Source organism: Peromyscus californicus, unplaced genomic scaffold (genome assembly GCF_007827085.1).
Source record: "Peromyscus californicus insignis strain IS unplaced genomic scaffold, ASM782708v3 Scaffold_4__1_contigs__length_199733344, whole genome shotgun sequence".
Classification (NCBI taxonomy): Eukaryota; Metazoa; Chordata; class Mammalia; order Rodentia; family Cricetidae; genus Peromyscus; species Peromyscus californicus.
The window spans coordinates 136260943-136283003 of record NW_026294562.1 but is presented as its reverse complement, the minus strand read 5'-3'; the positions used below and the strand labels follow the sequence as shown (position 1 = coordinate 136283003).

At 47.7% G+C, this 22061-nt stretch overlaps 2 long non-coding RNA genes across 4 annotated transcripts; one reads left to right on the top strand and one right to left on the bottom strand.

Moving 5' to 3' along the window:
* Positions 1-9150: 9150 nt before the first annotated feature.
* Positions 9151-15932, bottom strand: LOC128125371 (uncharacterized). Of its 3 annotated transcripts, none has more exons than XR_008223148.1 (5): positions 15813-15932; positions 15503-15655; positions 11600-11786; positions 10009-11478; positions 9151-9485 (listed from the first exon to the last, which is right to left on the bottom strand). It is a non-coding gene; the product is annotated as an uncharacterized LOC128125371 (long non-coding RNA). The 3 variants fall into 3 exon arrangements; XR_008223150.1 differs by having other exon boundaries at positions 10720-11478; XR_008223149.1 differs by lacking the exon at positions 9151-9485 and having other exon boundaries at positions 10299-11478; positions 15809-15932.
* Positions 9956-15082, top strand: LOC128095147 (uncharacterized). The gene is made up of 3 exons (XR_008213167.1): positions 9956-10062; positions 10179-10306; positions 11746-15082. It is a non-coding gene; the product is annotated as an uncharacterized LOC128095147 (long non-coding RNA).
* Positions 15933-22061: the final 6129 nt, after the last annotated feature.

The following is a 22061-nucleotide window of genomic DNA, read 5'->3' as shown; positions in this document are numbered from 1 at the left end:
TCGCTGTGCTGTAAGTTTCTATCTGCTCTCCATTTTAGTCCTGTGGCCCTGTAGACACAGCAGCTGGGCAGAGGTGCTCATTTAGGCAGGAATAAAGGAATAGGAATGTGATACAACCTTCAGTCGCTTGAGGATTGGGAGCATCGGTTTAAGAATGCCCCATCACAATGGTCCACGGGCATGTGTGGGGGGCCATTTTCTTGATTAAATATTGACGTGGGAGGACCCACGTGGTGGGCAGTGCCACTCCCAAGCAGGTGGTCCTGGGCTGTATAAGAAAACAGGCAGGGCAGGGCAGCTAGAGCAAGCCAGTCAGCAGTGTTCCTCCATGGTCTCTGCTTCAGTTCCTGCCTTGGGTTCCCTCCATGATGGACTGTAACCTGTGAGCCGAAGAAGCCCTTTCCTCCCAGGTTGTTTTGGCCAGTGTTTTACCACAGCAAAGGAAGCAAACCGGGCCACTCACCAACTAGAGTCGGGAGCAGAGAGATGAGTGACGCCAAACTCAGACATTTTGTTTGTTTGTTTGTTTGGTGTATTTTGTTGTTGGTGGTGATGATGCTGTTGTCTTCAGAGAGGGTTTTTCTGTGTAACCACCCTGGCTGTTCTAGAACTTGCTTTGTAGACCAGGGTGGACCCAAACTCACAGAAATCCACCTGCCTCTGCCTCCCGAGTGCTGGGATTAAAGATGTGTGCCACCACTTCCCGGCTAATAGTTTACCCTTTTTTTCCCCCTCTTCCAAGACAGGCTTTCTCTGTGTATCCCTATCCAGGCTGGCCTCGAACTCAGAGGTCCATCCGCCTCTGCCTCCTGAGTGCTGGGATTAAAGGCGTGTGCCACCACTGCCCCAGCTCAAACTCAAATTTTTATAACAATCCTTTCATGGGAATTACCAGACAGTCCCAAGAGAACCACTACACACCCAGTAATTAAAGACTTCCTGCTGAGGCTTCTACCTTCCACATCCGGTCACGTTTCACTAGCACGGAGTATCTTACAATCAAGCCTTTACCACACAGGAGACATTTCATGGGCCTGGGGCACAAACCAAAGTCAAGCCATAGCAGGCCCTCAGCTCTGTCCCAAGCAGTGTGGTGGCCGCTGCAGGACCATGGACCTCATCACAGTCTGCTGTGCGCTGTAATCGCTTGCCGGGCTCCCTTCAGGAGTGTAATTGGTCCCAGCACCCACTCTCCATGCTTTCACTAGGAAGTTGCTCTTTCTAATGGGTGTGGAGGCTTTCCAGTTTTTCCTGACTCATTTAACCAGTCTTGTCTGGGCATGTAATTAGAGGTCACGTTGCTGGGATAAAAATCCCGTGCTTACTCATTTGGACACGGGTACAGACCTATCAGTGAGAGTCCTGAGCGTAACTCCCCAACTCACTTGCTGGTAACTAGCACTATGTTGATATCACTAGTCTGGGCTCATTGGTAGGCCTGGCTTCCTGGCTTCCTGTGGCCAGCCCCATAGAGTGAAGTGCTGCTTCACTAATTTGGTCTTAATCAGGGTGGGCAAGGCCGGTCTGTACTTGAGGTAGCCGGAGTGAGCTGCCTAAAGAAACACTAATGATGATGAGCTGCGGAGTTGCCAGCGGAACGTGTTGAGTAGCGCCAGATGGAGTCCTACCTCCTAGAGAGTGGAAGGTCGGTCAGCATGCGCATTGTACCACAAGCAACACATTTTCTCTGATTGCAGCCATGGTTAACCACACGAGGCCTCACCAATGCCTGATCCTAAACAATTGCCAAGAGCCTGGAAGGGAAGCAGCGCCCTGGGAACTGGGGGAAGGCACTATGCTGGGAACTGGACACAGACTGGGTGCTGTTGTAGACCGGCAGCTGGAAGGACAGGTTGCCGGGAGCAGAGTATTTGTGGCAATCTGAGTGTCCTAGATCTAGGGTCCTTGCTGCAGGCACCTAAGCCTGGGTATTCCTGGGCCTCTTCAGGACATCCCAAGTGCCCGAGAATAAGCCAGTGCCCCTCCCCCAAGCATACATGTATGGATATGTATAGCTACATAGACATCCATGTGCACACACACATTCACGTAGGGCTGTACACCAGTGTGTGCACTGGTACATTTCTGTCCATCCCTCCTAAATAACCTTCCGGTGACTCGGACTTGATCTTCATCCTTTCATCTGTCTTTCACTCACGAGACCAAGAAAAGGCTCATTGGCTAACAAGTCTGTGTGTGGACCGGTGACTTGGCCACACTTGGGATCAAGGCCGAGGTGAAAAGAGGAAGAGCTGGTTATACAGGAGGCTCCCTGGCCAGCAGGATCCCACAATCCGGCTATTCCTGCCGGTCCAGCTTTCTCAGACTAAACCAGATGAGGTTTTAGAGAAGTGTTGAGGGGGGGGGCTTAGGATGAGGCCAGGAGACAGGGGTGGTGGGGACAGGGCAGAGAGGGGGTGCCTAGAAGCCAGGGCAAGTCTGGGGCAGGGGAGTCTCTTCTGAGACCTTCCCCTACGTCCCCTCCAGGTCCTCCTGGGTTTGATTTGCCAAAGGAAGGCCTTGTTCCTTTGAGGACATGGCGTAGTGTGGTGTTTGCTAAGGCCTGGACTACTCACCCTAGGATGGGCCCCAGCACCAGGAGCGGGGAAGCAGGAAGGAAAGGGGTAGCAGGGAGAAGGGGACCATCTTGGCAGTGACCAGGGCCTGGGGTTGGGGTGAGGGACACTAACTACAAATCTCTAGGGTCTCTGCCTGTGTTCTTCTGAGGTAACCTCACAGGCATGCTCAGGGATCACTTTCTCAGAACCTTTCCCTAGTGCCTTGCCAAGGCACAGCCAGGCCAAGGCCACCTTCTCACTGACCCTGCCCAAGCTGGACCCTGGATGGTGTTTGTGGGGTTCAGTGTAGCTTAATTCCTTGGACAGCCCAGGATCCAAGCAGGCAGCAGACAGGGAACCTCAACCAAGGCATCTCAGCTCTGTTCCCAGCCAGCTGGCCACAAGGATGCCCTAGAAGGTTATAGGGGTGGGCACAGGGCATGTTTCTATCTCTATGAGGGAATAGCTCATCTGGAGTTAGATGTTAGAGGCTCTTCAGTCCCTGGGAAACTTGCAAGAGTAAGATCAGATGGCTTGCCTGCATTTTGTTTTCTGTGGGGGAAGGCTAGGCTATCTGATATCGTCCTGTGATCTGGACCCGCTGCTGGTTCCCAGGAATAGGCTTTCCCAGGGACTGTGCAATGGGCCCCAGGAGGGCTGCTTCAGCTCTCAGGCCCTGTCCTTGCTTCCTTGTGGTCCCACCCTCACTGGACCCCTGATGCACTGAGCATGCATGGGTGGTGCATGGTTGGCTCAGAGTCCCTTTGCCAGCCAATAGTGAGGTGAGGGCTTTGCATACCTAGGTATGGTCGCCTGCTAACAATCATCTTTACCAACCACACTTGGGAGCAAAACAGTGGCCACCAAGGCACTCATTGCTCTAAGATGCACAGAGTATGGTAACACTGCTGTCCAGGAGTGCAGCTGCTGCCAGGCTGGATGGGAGGTAGATACGGTCACAGGGGAAGACCCAAGAGACAGATGTATTCAATAGAGGCTCCTCCTGGCCCAGGTTCCACCGGGGGGGGGGGGGGGGGCGGGGGGGCATCAGAAGGCCTGCTTTGTGCCCTGCAGAGGTTAGCTGTGGCTGGAAACATGCTCAGAATCCTTGGCATGTTGCCCAAGGCCTCTGTCCCAGGGCCGGCCTACAGCTGGTTTGTGTAGCTCAAGGGGAGCCAACTCTCAAGTGGTCTGGAATTTTGTGAACCAGTTGTTATACACATGCAGTTAATTATGTGAACTTGCAATTAAGAATGTTAGATGAAAACAAACACTATGAAAACAAACACTTCCTAATTATTTTGACCACATTTTTAAAAAATTACTTATGCTTAGGGCCTGTATCTGTGTATTATGTCAATTCAACAGAAACTGGAGATAATGGCCACAAGACCATTCTAAACCCATGTTCTGTGATGGGTTGGTAGCTGGAAATTGGCAGTGAAAGGGATATTTACACCATGGAGATTGGCCAACACTACAAGTGAAGGCTTAGATATTGTTTTGTTGACTTTCTAGATTGTGGTGGGAAAATAGTAATACAGATTTGACTTAAAAGTTGATCATGGAATCATACATGGTATGCTGGATCTAATCAGGAGACAGACCTCACAGGGCGGGGTGGTGGTGGAATTAATATAGAATTATTAACCACAGTAAAAGGACAGTTTATTGGGGGACTTAAGGGAGCTACCCTCACATGAAAAAAGTTGTCATGGATATAGACTTTGTTGGACAGAGTGAGACTCGGCTACAGGATGGTAGAGCAGGGATCCACTTTTCTGAGACCAAAGTGGCTGGGCTAGAAGTAGGTGATCAACAACTGAAATTCTGGGTTTGTGGGAGCTCAGTGGGGAGCTTGCAAAGGTGCCTGAGGCCACTGGTGTGGCCTGAGGCACCAGGCAGGCTTCATGGTTGGCCTAGGGACTGGTATCTAAGCAGGGAGGGCTGACCACCATGTTTACCAAGCAAGACTACAGATGGGTAGTATTCTAAGCCTGATGCCCCAGCACACTGCCCCGGATCTAAGCCTGATGCCCCAGCACACTCCCCCAGATCTGAGCCTGATGCCCCAGCCGAGCCTGATGCCCCAGATCTGAGCCTGATGCCCCAGCACACTCCCCCAGATCTGAGCCTGATGCCCCAGCACACTCCCCCAGATCTGAGCCTGATGCCCCAGCACACTCCCTCAGATCTGAGCCTGATGCCCCAGCAGAGCCTGATGCCCCAGCCAACTCTGCCAGATCTCCTCACATCTGCATTGCTGGCTCCTCCTCAGCTACCCAGAAACGTCAGGAAGCCCCCATCCACAAACTATCACGATCTTGGTGGCTGAAAATAATGCACATAGATTCTCCTGCAGTTTGGGGGATCCGAAATTTCAAAGCATTTTGGTGGAGTGGTCAGGCATTAGGAGGGCCACTCCCTCAGGCTCTAGGAGGGAGACCATTTCCTTGCCTTCCTTGCCCGCTAGGCAGCTTGGAGTCACATTCCTATTGTCAAAAGTAGCGGCTTTGGGTGAGGCCAGATGGCTCAGTAGGTGAAGGCCCTTGTTTGCCAAACCTGACAACCTGAGTTCTCCACCAGGGCACACAGGGTAGAAAAAGAGAACTGACTTCTGACTGAAAAAAGAAATAGAAAGGAAAGGACATAACTGCTCCTAGGTATGGTGGAGGAGAAAGTTAATTCTAGGTAAAAGAGAGAGCATAGGCAGAGACAGAGACAGAGACATCCGGAAGAGTCCAGAGTGAACACGACCCTGAGCTCGCTCATGTGAGGAGAGCGGGGAGGGAAGAGGGGAGAGGAGCTGCCAACTAAGAGAGGGAGCCTGGGCCAAGCCAGGCAGAGCCAAAATGGCTGAGTTTCATAGGGGCCAGAGGAGCCGCGGGGAGGGAAGCCCAGCCCAATACCTGGGCTGGAGAGTTCAGGGTAGGGTGCGGGGTATGCCAGCCAGGAGGGCCCTGTAACAGGTAAAGACTGAAGGATGCTGGGGGAACCTGGCAGCCAGTGTCAGCTTTGATATGTTGATGGACATCTCAACCATTGTCCCAGGTTCAAGAACTGTTAAACCCACTGCTTGAGAATAAGACCACTACCACAATTTTGAGTCAAAATTTGAAGCAAGCTTTAATTAAATCCTGGCCAGGATGATGGATTCTGGCCAGGACCATTCCAGGGTTCCCAGAAAATGGCCACGAGACACATTTTGCAGAGACTTATAAAGGAAAACCTACAAGGCTATGCATTTCCCACCAGGTCCAATCGGGGGCAAGCAAACATCCTGACGTATTTCCTGCCGATGAACCTCCCGCCCACACGTGATCAAGCACATCTGGTGCAGATGGGTCAAACAAACTTGACTAGGGGAGTGAAAACATGTGGCTTGTTATCTTCTATAAACAAAAGCCTCCAGTATTTCAGGAAGTAGCTATCCTTGCACAAGGGGCTTATAGGTTAAAGACACTTTTGTTTTATGGATGTCTTAGGGACAATAATTAAAACTTAAAACATAACTTAGGTTCTCGCAGTTTCAAAGGTTGTCCTCTTACCTCCATATTCACGCTGTGGCATGCATCCATACACACACACCAGATATATGGAATATCATGGTTTTTGACCTCCACATTCATAAATATCTGTGGGGCTTTAGGAGACTGTGTGTGTGTGTGTGCGTGCATGTGGATATCTATAGCTATATCTCTGTATCTATATCTCTGTATCTATATCTCTGTATCTATATCTATCTATATCTATATATCTATAGATATAGATAGATATAGATAGATATAGAGAGAGTCTTCCAGGACCTTACAAAATGATCTAATATTCACATATAACCTAAAATAATACCCTTCCATGTATTTTACATGATCTCTAGAGAACTTATGATATTAAAACAATGCTGAAGGGTAAATGATTTTATAAGATATTGTTGGACAGTAAATGCAAAATCCTCTCCAAGTTCTCATCCCTGAGATGAGAAAGACATCACTAGCAGGTCAGTAACTGCAGAACTCTTCTCCACCAAAGATGAACTTGAACTTTGACATACTTAGTGAAACCGTCCACCACCACCACCACCCCCCACTGCCACTCTTGGATACATTTGTGAACTTGAAATGCAAAAATTACTCCAACTAGATCTGGTTTGTCCAGTAGTTGGTCATACCACGGTCCCATATGATAGGTGAGAAGAAGGTGTCTTCCTGTGGTACCTTCTGAGGTCAGTCTAGACCTTCCTTAGTCCCTTAAAGGCCTTGGGGGTGGGGTTGGAAGACAGAGTCATTGGCACATAAAGCAAAGGCTACCCTCTCCCTTACACCAAGTTCCTTAAGGGCATGGAGAAAGAGAGTGTCGGCAAATGACATTTCCTTGTGCATGGGTTCCTCATCCCCAATGAGCTCAGAGTGTACTTTTAAACCCTTGAGAATACTTTAAAAAGGAGATGATCTCTTATGCAAAAGCACTCTCTCCAAAAAGATGACGTTCTCATATGTTCTCGGGCCCTGCTAAGGGAGGCACAAATTTAACCCCTAGAATCCAAAGGGAAACCTTGAAACTTAACAAGACAGAGCTCAGGCCACAGATTACCATAATGCTTTTTAAAAAATTAAAAAGCGTGTATTATCCCACAGCTTCTCCAGGCTGGAAACCCGGGTGTGTTTTTAAATGACTTCTGACTCTGGGTCTCTGGCTCCCAAGGCTACACTAGGTGCTGGCTGGGGCTGGGGCGGAATCCAAAGGCTCCCTTGGAGGAGAAACACTTCCAAGTGGGCTCAGTGACAATCACTGAGGCCTCGAACTCATGTTGTCAGGTCTCCATGGCAAGTGCTCTTACCTGCTAAGCCGTCTCTCCACCCCGATTTTCTCTTTTGAAACCTGATAATTTCAGGCATCTATTAGTATTGCAGTTCCAGGAAAGCTAATAGAATAATTTCATATTCTTCTTCTTAAGGGAACCTTTCGGTTATATGAATTTTTGAGTTCTACAAACCTAGACCTGTTCATGCAGAAGTCATTTTTTGGACCATGGATACCAGCTAAGGGCCTGGTTAGAGCTTGCCGGAATCTATTGGATTTGGTTTGGGAAGAAGAAGATGAACTAATGAAATCTACAAAATCTAGATACTATAGTCCTACAAAGGATATTAAAAGAGATGGCTCAGTGTTTATCAGTACCTGCTGCTCTTGCAGAGAACCCAGGTTTGGTTCCCAGCACCCACATTGTGACTCATAACCATCCATGACTCCAGTTCCAGGGGATCTGGCACCCTCTTCTGGATTCCTCCAGTACCAGGCACACACACAGTACACTTACATACATGAAGTCAAATACACACACAAAATAAAACAAATCTTTTAAGAAAAGAAGAGAAAAAGACATGGGGGCTGGAGACATGGTACAGCCATTAAGAACCCTTGTTGCTCTTGCTGAGGACCCAGGTTGGGTTCCCAGCACCCACAAGGTGGCTCACAACCATCTACAACTCCAGTTTCAGGGGCTTCCACACCCTCTTCTGACCTCTGCAGGCACGAGGCATGCACATGGTGCACATTCAGGCATAATACCCATACGCATAGCATAAAATAAATAAATCTAGCATACACACACACACACACACACACACACACACACACACACACACATATATGACTCAGTAGGTTGAGGCTCCAGAACCATGTTATTGCAGAGGCTCAGACATTCTCTGTGCAGATATTTGCCTTGCCTGGCCCGACATTCTTAGATCCTACCTAGTCGTCTACCACAAACTCCATGCAGTGTCTGATGGGAATCCACCAGCCTGCTGGGAAAGGCAGTCACTTGGAGGGTAGCACTCACAGAGTAGAGGCTGTGTAAAACACATCGAGAATATTTAAGAAAAGATTATAGGGAGTCGTCAGTGTGACTCAGGTTCTCCAGAGAAACAAAACCAAGAGCAGATACATGTGTACCGTGAGGGCAGGGATTAGATTTTTGTCACCTGATAAATGCTGAGGTCCATGGAAAGCCATCTTCTGAGGGCTGTGGGGTGGAGCCCGGTGCCAGAAGTAGCAAACCTCAGAACCGCACAGACCAATGATGTGGTCCCAGTGTAAGGCCAAAGACCCAAGAGCAAGTCCAAGGGCCAGAGACCCTGGACGCTGATATTCAAGGGCTGCAACATGAGAAACATGCCTGGTCTGGAAGGAAGGGCCAGAAGGAGGGAGGGAGGGAGGGAGGGAGGGAGGAAGGAAGGAAGGAAGGAAGGAAGGAAGGAAGGAAGGAAGGAAGGAAGGAAGGAAGGAAAGGGCTGTGAAGAGAGGCACAAGCAGAGAAGCTCTCTCCTTCCATTGTTCTGTTCTGTCAGGGGACCCCCCCTCCTCAACCCTGCAAACCGAATGGTGACCCACCCATATTCAGGAGGCATCTTCTTCACTCGGTCTGATGACCCACATGCCAGTCTTCTTTGGAAACGTTCACTGTCACACACTGAAGCGTGCTTCCCAGCTTCCTTGGCATTCCTCAAGTCAGTCAAGAAGACATCCCAAATAACCCATCACACTTAGGGTTGTCCACTACATTTACTACATTATATAAATCGTGAATAAATATATAAATCTGCTGGATTTGGGGTACATATAGGTAAATGATGCAGGGTTTCAATTCTCAGGACTCCCAGAAACATGGGACAGACAAACAACACCTGGACCCTGGGAGAACATAATGGCCCACCAGAGACACCCTTAACAGTTTTGATTGACAGTCTCAGAAGGGAGGACCACTGGCTTTGACAATTTTCTAATTGGTTCATTCTTGAGGGGAGGGGGCAGGAATGGCGAGCTGGCCTCACTGGCCCCTGAACAGATATCTCCAACCTAGAGAATATGTCGCTGCTGGTGGCACTTCAGGGATCCTCGGCTGCTGGTAAATGTTACATTCCATCATATCTGCAAAGAAAAAGGGACATTTAAACCTACAAGTGCAACACGTATCAAAAAGCTTCTTCTTGCCTCCCCTGCAGGAGTCGCAGAATATAAATGAAAGTGTTCTTTTGGTTTCTAAATTTATATGTATCTACAAGAGCAAAATAATAATAATAATAATGAAAGCCTAAGTCACATTTCAAAATGTAGCCCTCGGTAGACGACCTGAGGAGCTTTGTCAGAAACGTTGATTCTGTAGCCCAGCCCGGGGTCGGAAGGTATCCCGGCAGCAGACGGTAACGATGATGATTTCAAATGCTAAGAGACAGCGGAAACAAGTAGGCGTCGCGGCTGACTTCCCTGGGCGCTCAGAACGCTTTTGTGATGTGATGCCTGCTTTCAAAAGGCTTTAAGGAAATAGCATCTTTTATTTATGATGGGTGCTAGGTGTATCTCGTCTGGTGCTTGGAAATGATGGAACGCAATGTTTCTGAGCCATTCTGATCTTTCAATCACTCATGTCAGCTAGTCCCTAAAGTCCACTTACCAGATCTCAGGTAGAGACATCGGATCTGAAAACTGCAATCACTGGACCTTTGAGGTAAGAGAGATAAACTCTGTATTTGTGGAGTCCTTACTCCAGGCCAGGCATGGAGCCTCAGTATCCATGAGTCCTCCCTGGGAGGTGCTTGATTACACCATGACTTCTCATTTCAGGGGCAAGGCAGGCAGGCACAGGCAGAGAAGTGTTCCAGCGAGGGGCCACCCACGTCTGGGTCTGTCTGGATGTCCCATTCACTCCCTGCTGCCCAGTGCCATCCCATGAGAAGAGGCATTTCTACTGGGTAGGGCATGGGGAATGGGATGCTCACTCGTATGGGCTCGGTTTGCAGCAGAAGAGACGTAGGGAATAATGCCCACCAGGTCACTTTTCAAATTTTCATTCAAGTATTTAGCATACAGAATAATTAATTTCATCATGACATTTTCATAAATATACACGATTGTATTTGTTCGTATTCCTCTGTTAGCCCCCCTTGTTCCCTGCTCTGTATCGTAGCATGCACACACAACTGAGGGAAAGGGGACAGCATAAAAGGGACACCTCCCCTCCAATCCGAAAGGAAAATCAATGCAGTTTTCTACACAATGTATCCTTATATTTTATTGGCCAGAACTGGTCACATGCTTGTTTCTAAACCCAGTCGCTGGTAGAGGGACACATGATTTTTTCGAGGCTGATAATTTTACTACTTACTTTCCTTCTTGCTATGTCAAAACACCTGACAGAGGGAACTTGAGGAAGGAGAAGTTTTTTTGGGCTCAGAGTTGGAGTTCCAGTCCATCATGGCAGGAAGGCTGGCAAGTCAGAGCCCGAGGCAGCTGATCACATCGCTTCTGCAACTGGGAAGCAGAGAGGGGGTGGAGGGGGATGCTTGTGTTCTGCATACTTTCTCCTTTTGTCTTGGTCTGGGAGAAGCCCATGGCATGCTGATGCTCACATTCAGGATATGTCTTCTCTCCCTGTTTGAACCTCTCTGAAAATGCCCTCTCAGACATATACATTCAGATGTATTTTAATGGTGATTCTAAAACTGGTCAGGTTGATAAGTGTGCTAGATAGTTCTGGGTCAACTTGACACAAGTTAAAGTCATCTGAGAGGACAGAACCTCAATTAGGAAAATGCCTCCATAAGATCAGATTGTAGGCAAGCCTGTAGGACATTTTCTTAATTAGTGATTGATGGGGGAGAGCCCAGGCTATTGTGGATGGTACCATCTCTGGGCTGGCGGTCTTGGGTTCTGTAAGAAAGCAGGGTGAACAAGCCATGAGGAGCAAACCAGTAAGCAGAACACTGTGGCCTCCGCATCAGCTCCTGCCTCCAGGTTCCCAGCCTTCTAAGTTCCTGTCCCGACTTCCTTTAGTGATGGGCTATGATGTGGAAGTGTAGGCCAAATGAACCCTTTCCTCTCCACGTTGTTTTGGTCATGGTGTTTCATCGTAGCAATAGTAACCCTAAGGAAGACAATAACAAAGATGAACCACCACACTGACTATGTTGCTATCCAGACACAACCAGAGTCCTGTTGGCAAGGAAAATTGGAGAATGGATGGGTGGGCAAAGGATGGGACTCACCATTGTAGGAAGTCATCCCCAGTCCCATAGAATGCATTGAGCTTTCTGGGTGAAAGGTCTACAGTTTGGGGTCTTCCCTCAGCACTCTTGGAGAGGATTTGCGTGGTGTGTACATGTACACTCATGTATATGTGCATATATTGCAGGGTTAGTGAGCAGCTCTGACGACTGCTCCCATTCCATACAGCTGAAAGAAAAAATAACATCATCCTATCACACAAGAATGGGACATCATGGATAAGGTATGTGTCCTAGATAAGTGTCCTACCAACTACACCTCTAAACTCAGGAACAGGAGTTCTTGAGTTTCATCGGAAAATTTCTGCTGCAACACGGGCCTCCTGAGGTGGCTTGAGGACCCCATGACAGATGAGCATCCATGAGATTAGCAGGAATAAGGAAGAGATGAGCTGGCTGTTGGCAAGTATGTCTCATCTCTCTATCTCAAGTGAAGTCTTCGAGACATTCTTCATCCCTTCCCCGGGGAGCTAAGAAATGACTGGACTCTCCTGTCTGTGTGTAGTTTAATATAAGTGCCCATTAAATTTCTTCTGCAATTTAGGGAACTCTATCTGATTGGTTGTTTTGGTCAGCTTTAGGATATTGGTCTGAAAAAGGGCCATAAATTCTGTTTTCAATTTTGTTTCTGTGCCTTTTATGCTTTAATATGCCCCTGCAGACTTGCTGAGCCTGATGCTCCAGCTGGGGAGAGAAATGGTTCCAGAGAAGAGACATCCAACCTCTGAAAGAATTTCAACCCAAGCAAGAGTCTTGACCTTTAAAGACTTGAAGCCTAGTTGGGACCCAGCTAGTAGGTGGTGTTGTGTTGAAGGTTCACACGTCTCATCCGACCCCCTTCTTCAGCAGATTCCTTCTGCATTCCCCTCATCAGGGCTCACCCGACTCTAGCTGCAGGGTTTGACATTTGATTCAGAACAGGCCATTAGAGAACTCACTTCCTTGGGATGAGAAGGGACCACTGAAGCTGGGCCAATCATAGCCTTCCCTGGAGCTATTGAGCAGCAGGCTGCCCATCCCATGGGTCCAGCTATGCCTGCAGCCCAGGATTCCCCTGGAAGTTCCCATTACACAAGCCAGTAAGTCCCTCCTGGTTCCCCTCCCCCCTTTTTCCCACTGACAAGCATTTTGAACTGGAGTGTCATTGTTTGCAATTGAAACAGTTATGAATGACACAAATGGCACTTGTCCCTTTGAGTCCCAAATCTAGGTGTGCATCCAGTGTGCCTGGGATATCGCTGCTGTCCTCCACTCCCTCTTCTTCCATGAAAAAATGCTAAGTGGGCTGAACAGCTGCTGGCTTCCACCCTTGGCACTACACATGCCAAGACCACCCAAGGACTGTCCTCCGTGCCCAGCCTGGGTGCTCTACTCGGAAAGGACTGCCTACTGTTGAGGATGGCAGACAGAGAAGTGGAACTCCCAAGCCCCTTGGAGCCCAAAAGATTACGATTAAGTCCCAGACACTGGACACTAGCTTTTTACACTGTTTCATGAGGGTTTTGCTTTGATTGGCTCATAACTGTATCCTGGTTCTTTTCTCTAGAAGTAAGAAGGCATTTAACTTTTTTTTTTGTTTTGTAGGATCCCACAGTTAAGAGACTTTGGATTTTAAAGAAAACTTGGACTTTGAAAGTGTTAAAAAAATGTAAAACTGGGATTTTTAACATTGGACTGTGTTTTATATTGTGATATTAACATGGGATTTGGGGAATAAGCAAGGAAGGAAAGGTTGTGGCTGAATAGTGTATGTTTGTGTGTGAAAGTTGATAAGGGGTGAATTATCATAGTTTTTGCCAACTCAACACAACACACCTGGAAAGAGGGAATCTAAATTGAGTAATTGTCTTCATCAGATTGGCCTGTGGACATGTCTGTGAGACATTCACCTGATTAATGTTGATATGGGGAGGCCCAGCCAACTGGGGATGGTGCCATCTCCAGGCAGGTGGTCCAGGGTGTATACAGAAGCAAACTGATCAAGCCACGGGGAGCAAGCCAGTAAGCAGCACTCCTCTATGGTCTCTGTGTCAGTTCCTGCCTCCAAGTTCCTGCCTTGAGTTCCTGTCCTGACTTCCCTCAGTGATGAACTGTTTGTTACCTGGATTTGTAAAACAGAATAAACCCTTTTCTCTCCAAGTTGCTTTTCATCATTGTGTTTATCACAGTAACAGAAAACCAAGTTTGTTTTCTAAAGACCTCCCTTAGAGATCTATGGAAACTAAATGGGAAGCGGAAGAGAACACGAAAGTTCAAACCTGACAAGCCTTCAGATGTGTCTCTCAAGTTCAAAGAGCTCTAGCCCGGGAGGTTTGGTTGCTTTGGATGCCAATACTTAACCTATTGTTGCTGCTTTGGGAGGCTCACCACCCAGCTCCCAAATAAATCACACATGGAGGCTTGTTCTTACTTATAAATGCCTGGCCTTAGCTTGGCTTGTTTCTTGCCAGCTTTCCTTCATTTAAAATTATCCCCATCTGCCTTTTGCCTCTGGGCTTTTCCCATTCTTTTACTGTAATCTTACTTTCACTCTTACTCTGTGGCTGGCTGTGTAGCTGGGTGGCTGGCCCCTGATGTCCTCCTCCTTCTCTCGCTCCTAAATCTTCCTCTCCTCCCAGATTTTTCTTTCTATATATTCTCTCTGCCTGCCAGCAACCCCATCTCTCTTTCCTGCCTTGCTATTGGCCATTAGCTCTTTATTAGACCACCAGGCATTTTAGACAGGGACAGTAACACAGCTTCACAGAGTTAAACAAATGCAACATAAACAAAAGCAACACACCTTAAAATAATATTCTACGGCACTATACTCCTCATAACGAACTGGAATGTGGCTGCCCACAGCCTGTGAATGTCAGTCCCTTCTCTACTCTGGATCTTCTTGTATCCTTGGTTTTCCCTAAACTGCTTCCAGCCTGATCATGCTCTGTGGTGTTCTTGTGCATGTGGCCTCTGCATCACTCAGCAAAAATAATCAAGTCCACACACAGAAGGGATTCATGAAGTTCTCATAGGACCCTGATTCATTCCCGCAAGCATGGTTGTTATAAAGTTAATAGGCCTGACCTGAACTCCTTCTACAAGAGGACCCCTCATTGTCACAAAATTATCCATGGATTCAAAGGACTGAGTAGTGGTGACAAATGGGTCACAGCTAATGAAGACAGGGTCCCAGTGGGAGTGGGCTGAGGTACATGTCCAGTGGCCATTTTTTTCTCATCCTATCTTCTTTGGAGATGCATTTTTCCATCTGGAAAGTCAAAGCAGTGTCTCCCACGAAGCTAGAGTCAGTAAAGGTGTGGCAAGGGAGGGGAGGCCGAGGCCTCGCTTCTGTTGTTCCCATTTGCTCACCGGTGGGCACAGTGGAGGAGGCGGGTCATCTTTTTTTGCAGCAATGAAACTGATGTACTTGTGTTTGCAAGAGTCAGGAGAGGAAGCATGTCACCGGTGTGGACTATAACAGGGGCGCCGATGTCCTAGAGGTGAGAGGGGGTAGGTTCCTCAGTCAGGACTGTGGGGAAAGCCAATGGCTGGCCTCACTCTTTCTCACTTCCTAACCATGCTAGAGACAGAAACACAGCTTCTGCAGTGTCAACCAGTCCTGAAGCCATGTGGAGAGCATGTTCTTTGAAGTGACTTATCACATACCCAATGCCCTTGATGAACCCGTGATCTTGATCTATTTTATGCTGCTATAATACAACACTTGAAACTGAATAATTTATAAAGAACAGAAATTTCCTACAGTTCTGGGAGCTGAGTAGTCCAAGTCCAGGGGCCTACATCTACAGAAGCTTCATGCTGCTTCCTCCTGTGGCAGAAAGCGGAAGTGTAGAGTGCATGCATAGGATGTATGCATAAGAGAGAAGATAGGGCAAAACTCACATTTTTCTTTCTTGAGACAGAGTTTCATGTAGCCCAGGCTGGCCTCAAACTCTATATGTAGCTGAGGATGATCTTAGCTCTTGATCCTCCAGCCTCCACGGTCCCAGGGTGTTGAGAATCACAGGCCTGTGCCACACATCTGGTTATACAGTGCTGGAAATCACAAAAAGTTAGAGGCAAGAGGTTAAAAACAAAAGGAAGATAATTTCACAATACATATATACATACGTACCGAAAGGAAGGAAGGAGGAAAAGAAAGAGAGATTGGAGGAGGGGAGGAAGAGAGGGAGGGAGAGAGGGATTTACCCACAATCAAGATATGCTTAGACCAAGAGGAAAGCTGTTTGGAAGGACTGGACAGGGGATGGGGTGAGGAGAAGTGGGTCTGGAGTCCCAAGGATGCAGCTAGAGGTGGGAGCAAGATGAAGGAGCAAATCCTCCCTCCTCGTTGCTGGGCAACAAGGTAGCTCCGGAGCTGAGAATAAGTGCAAGTATCTGCATTTCTGCTAAATCAGCCCACGAAAGAAGGGGAGCTGGAGGGCTTTCTCTGCGATGCTCCTGAGACTAATCGCGGACTGTAAATTGATGCATTTACTCTCAATTTGTTCATGAACTTTCTTTTCTTCTTTTATCCAGCTCTTTCTTTGTTTTTTTTTTTTTTTTAAACAGGATCTTGCTAGGTAGCCTAGGCTAGCCTCAAATTCATAGTCCTCCTGCCTCAGCCTTCTGAAGGTTGGGATTGCAACAGATACCATCATGCCCCAAACTATTTTGTTTTCCTGGTGAGTTGATACTGGCTGATTATTTAGAAATTCCTAAACAGTACAACATGCGTGGGAAGGACGGATGTTGGAGTTCCTTTCTCATCTCTTTTGTTCAGGCTTTGATGCTCCAGCGGAGATGGGGTTGAGGCAGGGACTCAGAGAACTAGGAGACAGCTAGGGTGAAATTTTCTGTTGGGGATGGAGGGCAGGGAGTGGTGAGGGCCATGCAGGGAGAGAGAAAAGACAGGAAGACCAAACAGCAAAGAAGGCTGCTCGGAAGGGCTGGGCCCCGTTGTCCTAAGCAACCCCATCATCCATCCCTCTGGTGGATGGATGTAATCTGTGAAAGTTGCCGGTGTTAAAATGGAGTCACTTGCGTCTGGGAGGCCATGAAGTGGGGAATCTCATGCATATTTTGCCGATGAGAAGAACTGCTGGAAAAGACGGCTGAGTATAACCTCGCAATCAAGACCATGCCTGTGAGGGCATCTGTCTAGTCACAGCCAGTCTGGACCATAACCTTCATGACCCTGAAGCCAGGGATATTCCTATGAAGACATCTCCCTGGCCACACTGAGTTGCTGGGCTGTAACTAGCAATGGGTATGACCCCCAATCAGCAATACTCTTCTGCGCCATTGATCTTCATTTCCAAACAGCTCCCATGGACTTCTCTTTTCCCCTTTAAGTTTCTACTTTCCTCGACCCCCTGGGGTGTGATCAGTCATGGCGTGCATCTCTCAGATTATAGCCCCTTGCTCAGTCCTGAACAGATTCGCTTTTCTCTGCAAAGTCTCTGGTTGTTGTTTAGGTTGATAAATCCTCCCAACCGTGACCAAGACCAGACCATTACCAGCTGTCATGCTAGGCTCATGACAGGTCCAGCTGCCTTGAACTTCCTCATTGGCATTCGCCCGTCTTCCTTGCTGGGAAGTCTCAACCACAGGCCTGTCTTTGTCTCTCCACAGCCAGCACTCTTCAACCGGGGCTATAGCATCTGCCTCCTCCTCACCCTTTCCTACGAGCTCTCCCTGACTACCACGCTTTCCCGCCAGTCTTCAAGCCCCGGCTACCCACTTCAATCTTTGCCGTTCTGAAGGGTTGCTCAGGGTCACATTTTGATATCGAGTGTGCTTGAACACGTTTTCATGCACCTGAGATTCTTTAGGAGATTCCCTACTTCTTTGGTAGGTTGCCTGCCTCTAACCTTCATCCACTTCTGGTAGGCGATTTCTTCTTCTTTCTCCTTCTTTCCTGTTTGTTTTGAGGTCTTGCTTTGAAATGCAGGCTGCCTTCAACCTCAGCGCTCTCCTTCCTCAGCCACCTGGGGGTTAAGTTTGAGCTCTTTCTACTCTTGCTGGTGTGAAGCACCTTTTTCCATGTTCTGCACATTAACCCTTGATCTGCTATCCATGGCAAACACTGTCTCTCAGCCTATGCTTTTGGCTTGCTTGTTGCACACAGTTCTGTTTAGGAAGACTTGAGTAGGTGGCACAGAGCTCTCCCATGTGTCCCCTTCCCCACACTTCCACATCCTCTGCACTGTCAACATCCCCATGGGTGACATTTCTAGCAGTTGATGAGTTGACACACCACTACAATGGTGTTGACATACTGTTAACCCATGGAATCCATCATTTACATGGGGGTTTGCTTGTGACATTGCATCATCTGTGGGTTTGGGTGAGTGTGTAATGTTGTGTATCCGCCATTCCAATATCATGAGCAACAGTGCCACAGCCCTGGCCGGCTTCTATGCTCTGCCTGCCCGTCACCCCTCCCCTAACCACTGGCCACCACTCATCTCTTACCTCATCTGTTTTCTTTTGGTTAGTGGGAGTTTTCCATTGGGGGGCGGGTGGTATGGGTGGGGAGAAGTAGGGGGGTAGAACACAAATTTCTAACTTCTGTGTACTCAGTTCTAGGTCTCCCTTTTATGGCCTCAAACTCAGAGACCCACCTGCTCCTAGTGTTGGGATTGAAAAGACGCACGCCACCACACCCAGCCAACATGGCCTTCTTTTTGGATCTACTACCGGTATCCCTGGCACATTCTGAGAAATGGTTTTAGACTCTCTGGGTTTTCCACTATACTCAAACCCATGACACCTCTCAGGCTTCTTGGTATGTAAATCATATCTTGTCTATTCTGTGTGGAGAGTGAAAAAAATGTAGGCCTCACTCAACACGAGCTTGTTAGTTCTCTGGGAGTCCACACTGCTCAGGCCCAGTTTCATTCTTGGTCTCAATTCCTGCCCAGATGCTGCACTGATTGAGGCCAGGTGCTTCATACACAAGTCATGATGAGCCTTCATCCTCCAGCCTTTCCCTGTCCTTACATGCCACGCCTTTGTCATAGCTTCCCATTCATCTGGGTCTTCAGCATATGGTTCATCTTTGTTATGGATCCTCCCTCCCAGAGCTCTCCAGCCCTTGGCTCCAGTATAAAGTGCTTCATATCCAGGCTGCTGCTCAGATGCAGTCCTGGGGCTTCTGTCTGCTCCTCTGGATTTGTGGTTATTGGTTTCCCTTGGGTGGTTTTCTTTGTCTTGCTTTACTAGAATATTCTCTTTCTTTTTTAGGAGAAAATGCATGATTATTTAATGGCCATGTTTATGTTTGAGCATTTTGTACATGCATGTGTGTGTGTGTGTGTGTGTGTGTGTGTGTGTGTGTGTGTGTGTGTACGTGTGTGTATATGCCTATATTTGTATGGGTGCACCTACCCATGCATGAGTATGGAAGCCAGAGGCTGACACTAAGTGTCTTCCTCTTTCCACATAAGTATTTGGGGCAGGGTCTCTCATGGAACCTGGCCTTGCCATTTAGGCTAGTCTTGCTTTCTACCTAGTAAGCCCCCAGGAAACATCTGTTTCTACCTCCACAGCACTGGATTACAGATGCACACCACTACATTTGTTCTTGTGTGGGTGCCGGGGCTCCAGACTCAGATTTTCTTGCCTGTATGTACAGCAGGCATGTTATCTGCTGAGGCACCTCCCAAGCCTAGGCTAATGTTTTTAATTCAGAGGTGTCCCAGTGTGCATCCTCACATTTGGCCTTCACTTTGGCTGCATTGTTGGGTTGACGCCATCTTCCTTTAGTCTTGGAAGTTTCTGTTCTGTAGTTCCCAGCTCCCGGCAAAGCCATAAGTCTTCTGTGTGTCTGATTCTCATTCTTTGGGGGGCTATCTGTCTTCTCTCTGCTGGCAGCTTTTTAGGATTTTCTTTTCTTTGTAAGATTTATCCTGGCTATTCTGAAAATCCATCATGTGTGTTTAGATGGGGATCAGTGTGTCCCTCCGAATGCTTTCAGCTGCAAGTAATTGAGCACCCACTGTGTGGCAACTTAGAAGATAAGGAGACGGATTGGCTCACACACTACCAAGTTCCACAGCGGTGCAGAACCAGACTCAAACCCCACCATCTCCCTGGCCTTTTTCTGCTAGTCCTTTCCTAACCTCAGCTAACTCCCAGTCAGTGCTAGCCCTTTCCTAACCTCAGCTAACTCCCAGTCAGTGCTCCCGGGCCTCACTCCCCACACTCTTGCCTTGCAACATCCAGAGCAGAAGAACATACTGTCTTTTCCTCATGTCTTGTTTTAAGAACATAGAAATCCATCACAAGAGTCCTTCCTGGGAGGTCTTCCTAGCATCTCATCATCTAGAATTGGGTCCTAAGCCTCTTCTATTCTTGTGGCCAGATCTGCCATGACTGGATTAGACCAGTACAGGCCCAGGCTTTAGGGTGTACAAAAAATTGTGAAGAACCAAAAAGTCAAGGTTGTGCTATAAGGAAGGAGAGAAGATGTCTGTTCAGTCTAGGGTATTTCTTTTCAAAATGTTTTCATGTTTCTTTAGTGCTTTCAAACAGAGTGAATCAAAATCATCTTAAGACGATGCCAAACAGTTCTGAATGTTCAGAAGTATGTCTTTTTAGTTTACTCATTTAAATAATGGTGTGGTCTGCATATGTGGTTTTCTTAGGGGCGAGGATAAAGAGACAGACAGATTAGGAACCAGTACCAGTTCATGTGTAAATCTATCCCATTAACGTCCCCAACCAACCCTCTGCTCTCTTATTAAGAAAAATGTGGTGTTACCTCATTAAATAAAATTCCATTTTCAAGATATCCAGAAAATAAATGTCTTCATCATACCCATAAGTTTTAAAAACACGTGATCACAGTACCAAGACTCGCTACTAGGAATTTCCCCCATGCTGTTCCTATTCTTAATGCTCCACCACTGAGTACTATGGTGGTATTTTATTTGTACTGAAATGTGATTTTAATTGTATGTTAATAAATAAAGTTGCCCGGGGGTCAGAGCTATTAGAGCCATAGTAGAGCAGGGCAGTGGTGGCGCATGCCTTTAATCCCAGCACTTGGTAGGCAGAGCTAGGCAGATCTCTGTGTGTTCAGGGATACAGCCAGCATTGGAGACACACACCTTTAATCTCAATACCAACCATAGAAGACCTGGAAGTCTCTACAGAAAGGCAGTGAGGAGGCAGTCATGTGTTTGGATTTACCACCAATGAGAAGGCAGAACAGAAAGACTATATAAAGACAAACACACAGGAAGTAGCTCTCTTTTGGAGAGGTCTCTTGGCTGAAGAGGCTAGCTGCAGGGTAAGGCTCTTAGCTCTGATCTCTTGGCTTTCTTCTTTGCAATGGTTCTGTGTTTCTTATTTAATAAGACGGTTGGTTACATCTACAGAGTACTATTGTAGAGTACCATCCCCTGCGTGAAACAGTTTCCCCCTTCATCAGATCAGCTGTGCCCATTGGCTGGTGACATTCTGTCATAGAAGAGGGGGTGGAGAGGGTCACTGGACCCTCACCAAGATCCCGCCGCTCCCTCCCGCACCTCCCGGTCATTAGTATGCAATTCCATCCTATGGCACATGGCGGGTGTCAGGAGGTGACTGAGTATATCTGCTGGAGAAGATTAGAGGAAGGGGCTCTATCTGTGAGGCTACGGGGGAGCCAGCAGCCATGCTGGGTGAAGCCTTCACAGTGTGCCTGCTCTGGGTCACCCATACTCCTAGAGCCATGCTGGGTGAAGACTTCACAGTGTGCCTGCTCTGGGTCACCCATACTCCTAGAGCCATGCTGGGTGAAGCCTTCACAGTGTGCCTGCTCTGGGTCACCCATACTCCTATAGCCTTGCTGGGTGAAGACTTCACAGTGTGCCTGCTTTGGGTCACCCAAACTCCTATAGCCTCTCACACACCCTGTGAGTAAAGCTGATGAACTCACTGCTGAACTTTGATGGAGTTGGACTTTGGTTTGTGGCTGGAACCTTGTAAGGAGGGGACAGACATTGTTTAAGTCTCCTGGGGTAGGAATTCTCACAGCGTACCCTGGAGGGAGGATGCTGAAACTGGACCATGGCAAACTGCGATTCATCCCCATCCAATATGTCCATGCTGCTGATGCCCTGACAAGGGCAAAGAAAGCCCAGCTGTGCAGACACCTTAAAGTTAGAGGGACATCCCCCTCCCCCCTCTTTGTTACCTAGAGTTAATACTCTTCAGCTGGGAAAAGTTGGGGATACTTCAAGAGGAAATCATGCCTTTATGGCTTTTAACTTTTGCTAAGCTGAGATTCAAAGCTGTCCCCTGATCCATTTCAGCCTGCCCTTCTCTACTTCTAGGATATTTTCTTGCACTGTGCTCTGAAAATTAGATATATGAACTTGATTGAAAATAGCCTTTGATTTTGAGTAGAGGTTATACATTCCTTTGTGTGACCAAGGAATCATTTTGAAATTGCTAATGATGCTGCATAAGT